Raw genomic sequence first — 10,066 nt, 5'->3', positions numbered from 1 at the left:
TATGCACCAGGAAGCCATTTCCACGTTTAAGCTCCAGTTTAAGGTTAAACTGGAGCTTAAACGTGTTCGACATTCACACTCCTGGGCTACCTTCTTCATTCCCACGTTTAAGCTCCAGTTTAACCTTAAACTGGAGCTTAAACGTGTTCGACCACAAATTACCTCCAGGGTTGCTTTCTTCAATTCCACGTTTAAGCTTTAGTTTAACCTTAAACTAAAGCTTAAACGTGTTCGACCATACCACACTCCATAGTTGCTTTCTTCCATTTCCACGTTTAAGTTTCAGTTTAGCCTTAAACTGAAACTTAAACTTCAACTTAAACGCCACTTTTTGAAAGGGTTTCTGGGCCAAGTATATTGAAGTTTAAGTTAGCATTTGAGCACAAACTTCAACTTAAACGTATTATGGTATGAAACCCAATTGAATATCATGGTTTATGGGATTGGGCCTGAAGAATTGATGAGTCTGGAACTTCAATTTGTTGAGTCTCGTGTCATTACTTGTTTATCACTAAGTTTGCTCAATGAATGTTACAGAATTGGATCACAGCCTCATCAGGATTATGGACCATAAACCTAAAGCAAAAGGAAATCAGGGAAAGGCCTCAAAGCCCAAGAAACACAACAGAAGCTCAATTTAGAAAGTGTATAAATAGGATAGAATTGAAGTTAGTTAGCATTTTTGGACACTTGAGAATTTTTCATCTTTTTTGTAATTGAATTCAGAGCTATGACTCACTAAACCCCTTTCATTGGGTTAGGGAGCTCTATCGTAATTCAATGAATCAATAATAGTTTTATCTTCTTCTTTAATCTTTTCTCTTGAATTTGGTTAGAAAGCTTCTCGATCTAACTCCATTGGGTAGTTGTCTTGGGAAAGAAACTACCCATAATTGGAATCCTTCGGAACCTTGGGAAAGGAATGGAGGATTCATGCTAGAGAAGCTTTCTCACAGTGAATTGAATTGGGGTTTGGATGGATATTGTGACATGTAATCCTACCAAATTGTGGTTCATGAAACTGTGTGGTATAATCAGTGATCGAGCATCATCTCTTCTTATGAACATTTAAACCAAGGGATTGGGAATTTGTTTGTTTTTAGAGAGAATTGGTGAGCCAAGGGATTGGGATCCAATCATATAAGATTGCCAAGCAAAACTTAATGAATGCATTGGTTGAGGAAGGGATAAAAGTTGTTTTGATTCGGAGATCTCAATATCTCCTAACACCCAATGAACTCCCCATTTCTGATCTACCACTTTCTCTTTACATTCTGCAATTAAATTCATGCAATCACCCCCATCCCTTTTAATTTCAGCAATTTAGCTTCTCGCTCTTTAATTCATGCAATTTTACATTCCGCAATTCTCATCTAAATCTTGATTCCGCTCAACTAGAACATACTTCTAATCCGAATTGCTCACTCAACCAATCCTTGTGGGATTCGACCTCACTCTATTGTGAGTTTTTACTTGACGATAACCGGTGCACTTGCCGGAAGGAATTTTGCCGATCGTGCAATTTCCTAAAATCGTGGCTATCAAGTTTATAGCTAGCCAGCATCAAGTTTATGGCGCCGTTGCCGGGGATTGGTTTTCGATTGACAATTCTCAAATTGGAAGTTAACTAGATTGAGCATTTTTCTTGTTTTGTTAATTTAGTTCAAGTTACTTGTTGAATTTTAATTTCTGCACTCTGTTATTTGTTTTTTTCTTCTTATGCCTTTCAATTCAAGCAACTAACCCACTGACCCACTACCTATTTGAATTAATTCCTCAACTGCTCTAACCATACTCTTCCATTAACCAAGAGTATTTCACTTGTTTGCTGTCTGTGCTGTGTTCTTGTATGACAGGTAGGAGAGGGGAGACATCAACTCCTCCATATACCGAACCAGAGAGGATCCTTCATAGACTGAGAAGGGAAGCAAGAGGGAAGAGAGTACTGAGAGAAGAAGAATCTGAAGGAGAATCTGAGGACAATTTTGAGGAAGCTCTAGATCTCAACATGGATAGAGAAGTTCACAACCATGAGAGAGCTGATGGAAACAATGCCATTCCTGAGAGGAGGGTTCTTGGTTCATACATAAACCCAACCTCTAGGAATTGTGGTAGCAGCATTCAGAAACCACCCATTCAGGCCAACAATTTTGAACTCAAACCACAGCTAATATCACTGGTGGAGAATCATTGTTCATTTGGTGGGAGTGCTAATGAAGATCCAAACCAACATCTCACAAAATTCCTGAGAATTTGCGACACTGTGAAGTCCAATGGAGTCCAGGAAGATGCCTATAAACTGCTCTTGTTCCCATTTTCACTTAGGGACAAGGCAGCTAAATGGCTGGAATCATTCCCAAGGGGGAGCCTAACAACCTGGGATGAGGTGGAAAGCAAGTTTCTGGCACGTTTCTACACCCCACAAAAGGTCAATAGGCTTCGATCTGAGGTTCAGACTTTTAAACAACAAGATGGTGAAACTCTCTACGAGGCATGGGAGAGGTTCAAGTATTTGACAAGGAGATGCCCACCAGACATGTTCCATGACTGGGTGCAATTGCATATTTTCTATGATGGACTCTCTTATGAATCAAGGAAGGCTGTAGACCATTCATCAGGAGGTTCATTGAACAGGAAGAAGACTGTGGAAGAAGCCATTGAAGTGATTGAGACAGTGGCTGAGAATGAGTACTACTATGCTTCAGAGAGGCACAACACTAAGGGAGTCATGGAGCTGAACCATGTTGATACAATTCTAGCCCAAAACAAGGTGTTTGCCAAGCAACTAGCAGAGCTCACCAGGAAATTAGACACAAATCAAGTGGCTGCAATACACACACAAGATCAAGAGGAAGTAAGCATTGAAGGAGGTGATTGGGAAGAGGCCAACTATGTGGGAAACCAACAAAAGTAATCATATGATCCACACTCCAACACTTACAACCCAGGATGGAAAAACCACCCAAACTTTGGGTGGGGAAACCAGCAAACCCAACCACAAAACCACAAACCTTACAACCACAACCAACATAACAATTCCACATACCAAAACTCCAACCAAAGATCATATCAAACCACACAAAACACTTACTCCCAACCACCATATCATGGCCAAAATAATCAACCTGCCCAACCTAATCCGAGCCAACAATTTCAAGATCAATTAAACAGGAAAGAAGGAATACTAGCAAACATGGGTCAGGACATAAATGAGTTGAAAAGCTTTAGGGAAGATGTGAGATCGACCTTAAGGAGCCATGGTGAAAAACTCAAGTGGATGGAGTCTCGAGTAGGAGAGCTATCTCAACAGGCCCCCAAGTCAACTGCAGTGTTCCCTAGTGACAATGAAAAGAATCCTAAGGGGGAACAAAAGGGAGTGAGATGGGAAGAATGCAAGGCCATCACCATATTGAAGGAAGTCTCAGAAGAAGAAGGAATCAGACCCTCAGAAAAGGAGCCAGAAATCTTGAAAGAAGGTGTGGAAGAAGCTAAGCAGGAAAGTGAAACTGAGCAAGCCAAGGAAATGCAAAAGGAAGGCATGCTGGGAACATACCAACCAAAAGCACCATTTCCTCAGAGGTTAGGAGGAGGTGAAAAAGGGAAAACATATTCAAGGTTCTTAGAGACATTTAAGTCTCTCCACATCAATATTCCCTTTCTTGAGATCCTCCAGCAGATGCCTACACATATCAAGTATTTGAAGGAATTACTGAGCAAGAAAAGAGTTTTGAAGGGAGGACAAACTGTAATAATGAACAAAGAATGCAGTGCACTCATCAAGAAGGATATGGTCTCTAAGAAAACAGACCCAGGAAATTTTCATATCCCCTGCATCATAGGGGAAACAAAAATTGACAGAGGATTCTGTGATCTAGGAGCTAGCATAAATGTGATGCCTCTGACTCTTATGAGGAGGCTACAACTGAATGAGGTGAGATCCACTGATGTAATCATACAACTGGCTGATAAAACTCAAAAGCAAGCTGAAGGGGTAGTTGAGAATGTGCTGGTGAAAGTGGGAAATTATTTTTTCCCCACAGACTTTGTCATTTTGGACATGGAGGAAAGCTACCTACACCCTATCATTCTGGGAAGGCCATTTCTAGCCACTGCTAGAGCGCTCATAGATATAGAACAAGGAGAGCTAATTTTGAGAGTACATGATGAACAGCTCATTTTCCATGTTTTTAAACCTGCATCTGAGCCTGAACCAGAACCTGAAAAGCCTAAGGATGATAATAGTAATCTGTGTTTGGAGGAAAGCAATTCAGCAGCTGAAACTCTAAAACAATCCTTTGAAGGCAAACAAGAATTACAAGAGTTAAAGCCACAAGAATCAATAGAAACAGATCAGAAGTGTCCTCCTAGCATAAGGGTCAATGAAGAAATCCTCAAGAGAGAGGGAAGAATTGTAAAGAAATTGCCAAGAGGGTGGAGAAACAAGAAAATTCCCACTGAAGGTTTCTCTCCGGGAGATAAAGTGATACCAAGTCATTATTTGCCAATCCCACCTGGCCTCAAACCCATTCCTTCCCAGCTCCCTCAAGTGTTCTCAATCAGGAAAGTTCTTTCTATGGAACATTTGGAAATCATGAAGGAATCAAATGGGGATGTTTCCATAGTGAGAGGAGAAGACATCAAGCACTACAATCCATCCTAACAAGGGACAACCGTCAAGCTAATGACGTTAAAGAAGCGCTTGTTGGGAGGCAACCCAACCTGAGGTAATACTCCTTTGCTGTTTCTTTTATTTGTTTCAATAAAAAGGTGATGTAGTTTCTGTGCATTGCAAAGAATTAAGTTTGGTGTTTCATACCAAACAATGAATTCGTGGATCAATAATTCAAAGGGGAAGGTGTGACTCTAAGTTTGGTGTTCCACCATACAGATCAACTGAACACAACAACCTTTGAATTATATGAAAGAAACAACCATTCTAAGCAATCACAGAAATGCTTAAAACCCTTAGCAGCAACTTCATTCCAAGGAGAATTCAAGGATTCAGAGAGCAGAGAAGTAAGTAGGAGACTAAGTTTGGTGTTCACACACCAACTTAAAACTCAGACACTTACCTATACATAGTTGAGCTAACCACTCAAGTGCTTGAGAAGCAAGCAACTTCATCACTCCTTATAGGAAAGGAAACAAGGATCTTAGAAAGAACATGAAGCAACAACTAGGAGAAATCGAATTGTTTCCTGGCAACAAAGAGAAAACAAGAAATTTCACAAGGTGGTGTTGTTCCTTGACCATTCTTTAAAAGGCAAACAAAAGCATGTTTGTTCTGGGTTAAACTGTAATTGTTGAATCTTGCTGGAATGTGAAGTTTTTAGTATGAGTGTTGGTTTACTACTTTAAATAAAGTGAATGCCTAGATGTTTGGATATAACTCCACCTTCTTAAACAAATGCTTGCCATGCTTGTTCTGTTTCCAAAAATAAAAGAAAAGTTTGAACAAAAGTAATTTGGCTCAATTAGTGACAAATCAAGTAGAATTAAGTGGTGGTATGCATGCTTGATTGTTTAGTCAGCTCACTGGAAATTGAGTGTAGAAGTATCATTCTTTTTGTGTAAAAGTTGAATACTGTCTATGGATCTTGATGAATAAATGTCTTTGGCCATGAAAAAGAAAGAAAAAGAAGAAGAAAAAGCCACTGAGAAAGGCAACCGAAAAGCAAAAGAATTAAGAAAATAAAGCTAGGCACCAATGGTTTGAACTTCTGAGACATATGCCTGTGGTGTTTATGTACTAGGATCTGCTTGGATGAATAGGTTCTGAGGAGTGTTTCAACACTTGGTAACTTGGGTTAACTAACCCGGGATTATCAACCAAAAGTCCATTATCAAGAGCAACCTAAATACAAAACATTTAGTCACACAAAGAGGTGCTGGGCACCAATGTCTCAAGAAGAAATGTGAACTAAAATGCCTGTAGTGGATATGTGTAGTGCACTGATAAGAAAAAGAAAATGCCAAAAGCTTGTGCAACACATGACACTGAGCAAACAAGGAGCAAAGGAGCTCTAAGAAAAAGAAAAACCAAGAAAGGAAAAAGTGCCAAGGACATAAGAATAACAAGAGGCCATAGCAGTGTTTGATGGATGCAATAAAAAAGGTGATAATCCTACCTGATAAGAATGAAAAAGTGATGCTGCAACTTTCTGCATAAAACCCTTCTGATGAACTTCAAATGCTTGCTAATATAGCCAATGTAATTGCTTTTTGTTTCATACTTTCTTCTCAAATAACTCAGGACTTGCTTAGGGACAAGCAAGTATTAAGTTTGGTGTTGTGATGCCAAGGCATCTTAGGCTAGTTTCACTAGCATTTTTCTGTTAGTTTTAGTTGTTTTATGCATTTTCTTGAGCTTAATGTAACCAAGAATGGTTAAATGAACAACAAAGTGATGAATCATCCAAACAGTATAATTTTGATGCAACTTCCATGAGTTTTTAGTTATATTACTTGAATGCTATGAGTGTAAGATTTCTCATGAAATTTTGCAAGACTTTGATGCAATTGTTTGGATGATTTCAGGGAAGAAGAGGCTAGGCAAGGAAGCAACAAAATCAATGAAGGAAGCTTGAAGATCACATGTGGAGTTTAAGTTCCAGTTTAAGCTTAAACTGGAACTTAAACTACCAAGACATATAATGCTGAAAGTGGCGTTTAACCTCCAGTTTAACCTTAAACTGGAAGTTAAACGACAGAATGAGAAATGCACCAAAGCTGAAATTGGCGTTTAACCTCCAGTTTAAGGTTAAACTGGAAGTTAAACGCCAGAATCATGAAAATTGAGAAATGCTGAAACTGGCGTTTAACCTCCAGTTTAACCTTAAACTGGAAGTTAAACGCCAGAAGGAGAATAGCACCAAGGGAGCATCTCCACGTTTAACCTCCAGTTTAACCTTAAACTGGAGGTTAAACGTGTTCGACCCACATTATGCACCAGGAAGCCATTTCCACGTTTAAGCTCCAGTTTAAGGTTAAACTGGAGCTTAAACGTGTTCGACATTCACACTCCTGGGCTACTTTCTTCATTCCCACGTTTAAGCTCCAGTTTAACCTTAAACTGGAGCTTAAACGTGTTCGACCACAAATTGCCTCCAGGGTTGCTTTCTTCAATTCCACGTTTAAGCTTTAGTTTAACCTTAAACTAAAGCTTAAACGTGTTCGACCATACCACACTCCATAGTTGCTTTCTTCCATTTCCACGTTTAAGTTTCAGTTTAGCCTTAAACTGAAACTTAAACTTCAACTTAAACGCCACTTTTTGAAAGGGTTTCTGGGCCAAGTATATTGAAGTTTAAGTTAGCATTTGAGCACAAACTTCAACTTAAACGTATTATGGTATGAAACCCAATTGAATATCATGGTTTATGGGATTGGGCCTGAAGAATTGATGAGTCTGGAACTTCAATTTGTTGAGTCTCGTGTCATTACTTGTTTATCACTAAGTTTGCTCAATGAATGTTACAGAATTGGATCACAGCCTCATCAGGATTATAGACCATAAACCTAAAGCAAAAGGAAATCAGGGAAAGGCCTCAAAGCCCAAGAAACACAACAGAAGCTCAATTTAGAAAGTGTATAAATAGGATAGAATTGAAGTTAGTTAGCATTTTTGGACACTTGAGAATTTTTCATCTTTTTTGTAATTGAATTCAGAGCTATGACTCACTAAACCCCTTTCATTGGGTTAGGGAGCTCTATTGTAATTCAATGAATCAATAATAGTTTTATCTTCTTCTTCAATCTTTTTTCTTGAATTTGGTTAGAAAGCTTCTCGATCTAACTCCATTGGGTAGTTGTCTTGGGAAAGAAACTACCCATAATTGGAATCCTTCGGAACCTTGGGAAAGGAATGGAGGATTCATGCTAGAGAAGCTTTCTCACGGTGAATTGAATTGGGGTTTGGATGGATATTGTGACATGTAATCCTACCAAATTGTGGTTCATGAAACTGTGTGGTATAATCAGTGATCGAGCATCATCTCTTCTTATGAACATTTAAACCAAAGGATTGGGAATTTGTTTGTTTTTAGAGAGAATTGGTGAGCCAAGGGATTGGGATCCAATCATATAAGATTGCCAAGCAAAATTTAATGAATGCATTGGTTGAGGAAGGGATAAAAGTTGTTTTGATTCGGAGATCTCAATATCTCCTAACACCCAATGAACTCCCCATTTCTGATCTACCACTTTCTCTTTACATTCTGCAATTAAATTCATGCAATCACCCCCATCCCTTTTAATTTCAGCAATTTAGCTTCTCGCTCTTTAATTCATGCAATTTTACATTCCGCAATTCTCATCTAAATCTTGATTCCGCTCAACTAGAACATACTTCTAATCCGAATTGCTCACTCAACCAATCCTTGTGGGATTCGACCTCACTCTATTGTGAGTTTTTACTTGACGATAACCGGTGCACTTGCCGGAAGGAATTTTGCCGATCGTGCAATTTCCTAAAATCGTGGCTATCAAGTTTATAGCTAGCCAGCATCAAGTTTATGGCGCCGTTGCCGGGGATTGGTTTTTGATTGACAATTCTCAAATTGGAAGTTAACTAGATTGAGCATTTTTCTTGTTTTGTTAATTTAGTTCAAGTTACTTGTTGAATTTTAATTTCTGCACTCTGTTATTTGTTGTTTTCTTCTTATGCCTTTCAATTCAAGCAACTAACCCACTGACCCACTAACTATTTGAATTAATTCCTCAACTGCTCTAACCATACTCTTCCATTAACCAAGAGTATTTCACTTGTTTGCTGTCTGTGCTGTGTTCTTGTATGACAGGTAGGAGAGGAGAGACATCAACTCCTCCATATACCGAACCAGAGAGGACCCTTCATAGACTGAGAAGGGAAGCAAGAGGGAAGAGAGTACTGAGAGAAGAAGAATCTGAAGGAGAATCTGAGGACAATTTTGAGGAAGCTCTAGATCTCAACATGGATAGAGAAGTTCACAACCATGAGAGAGCTAATGGAAACAATGCCATTCCCGAGAGGAGGGTTCTTGGTTCATACATAAACCCAACCTCTAGGAATTGTGGTAGCAGCATTCAGAAACCACCCATTCAGGCCAACAATTTTGAACTCAAACCACAGCTAATATCACTGGTGGAGAATCATTGTTCATTTGGTGGGAGTGCTAATGAAGATCCAAACCAACATCTCACAAAATTCCTGAGAATTTGCGACACTGTGAAGTCCAATGGAGTCCAGGAAGATGCCTATAAACTGCTCTTGTTCCCATTTTCACTTAGGGACAAGGCAGCTAAATGGCTGGAATCATTCTCAAGGGGGAGCCTAACAACCTGGGATGAGGTGGAAAGCAAGTTTCTGGCACGTTTCTACCCCCCACAAAAGGTCAATAGGCTTCGATCTGAGGTTCAGACTTTTAAACAACAAGATGGTGAAACTCTCTACGAGGCATGGGAGAGGTTCAAGGATTTGACAAGGAGATGCCCACCAGACATGTTCCATGACTGGGTGCAATTGCATATTTTCTATGATGGACTCTCTTATGAATCAAGGAAGGCTGTAGACCATTCATCAGGAGGTTCATTGAACAAGAAGAAGACTGTGGAAGAAGCCATTGAAGTGATTGAGACAGTGGCTGAGAATGAGTACTACTATGCTTCAGAGAGGCACAACACTAAGGGAGTCATGGAGCTGAACCATGTTGATACAATTCTAGCCCAAAATAAGGTGTTTGCCAAGCAACTAGCAGAGCTCACCAGGAAATTAGACACAAATCAAATGGCTGCAATACACACACAAGATCAAGAGGAAGTAAGCATTGAAGGAGGTGATTGGGAAGAGGCCAACTATGTGGGAAACCAACAAAAGCAATCATATGATCCACACTCCAACACTTACAACCCAGGATGGAAAAACCACCCAAACTTTGGGTGGGGAAACCAGCAAACCCAACCACAAAACCACAAACCTTACAACCACAACCAACATAACAATTCCACATACCAAAACTCCAACCAAAGATCATATCAAACCACACAAAACACTTACTCCCAACCACCATATCATGGCCAAAATAATCAA

At 39.5% G+C, this 10,066-nt stretch overlaps 2 non-coding genes across 2 annotated transcripts; both read right to left on the bottom strand.

The window, feature by feature from the left end:
• Positions 1-2,434: 2,434 nt before the first annotated feature.
• On the bottom strand, positions 2,435-2,538 carry LOC130977791 (small nucleolar RNA R71). The gene has a single exon (XR_009085467.1). It is a non-coding gene; the product is annotated as a small nucleolar RNA R71 (small nucleolar RNA).
• Positions 2,539-9,376: 6,838 nt separating this feature from the next.
• Positions 9,377-9,480, bottom strand: LOC130978881 (small nucleolar RNA R71). The gene has a single exon (XR_009086489.1). It is a non-coding gene; the product is annotated as a small nucleolar RNA R71 (small nucleolar RNA).
• Positions 9,481-10,066: the final 586 nt, after the last annotated feature.

Source organism: Arachis stenosperma, chromosome 4, assembly GCF_014773155.1.
Source record: "Arachis stenosperma cultivar V10309 chromosome 4, arast.V10309.gnm1.PFL2, whole genome shotgun sequence".
NCBI classification, from domain to species: domain Eukaryota; kingdom Viridiplantae; phylum Streptophyta; class Magnoliopsida; order Fabales; family Fabaceae; genus Arachis; species Arachis stenosperma.
This window is presented reverse-complemented; position numbering and strand designations above follow the sequence as displayed.